The sequence below is a fragment of the Wasmannia auropunctata genome, unplaced genomic scaffold (genome assembly GCF_000956235.1).
Source record: "Wasmannia auropunctata unplaced genomic scaffold, wasmannia.A_1.0 LD336076.1, whole genome shotgun sequence".
NCBI classification, from domain to species: Eukaryota; Metazoa; Arthropoda; class Insecta; order Hymenoptera; family Formicidae; genus Wasmannia; species Wasmannia auropunctata.
Genome location: NW_012026814.1, coordinates 7,709,513 through 7,709,832, shown reverse-complemented (window position 1 = coordinate 7,709,832; position 320 = coordinate 7,709,513).

Here is a 320-nt window from a genome sequence, read left to right as displayed (position 1 = left end):
TTTCTGGAACTTTGCAAAGTTCTGAAAAAAAATTCGTCAAATTTTAAAATCTCCCCCAAAATTTGCAAGGTTCCACGATCTGAATTAAATTTCGCACATAAAGGCGGCTTACAGTTTTCGAAAGCGTGAATCTTTAGCTTTAATTTGAGCAGTCGGCGAGCATTGTGCGATTTTTTTCACCGAGTTATTCAACATTGAAGTAAAAATGATCTTATGCTTCAACATTGAATAACTCGGTGAAAAAAAATCGCAAAATGCTCAACGAGTACGCAAATTAAAGGTAAAGATTCACTCTTTCGTATGCCGTCTTCTGCTTGAAA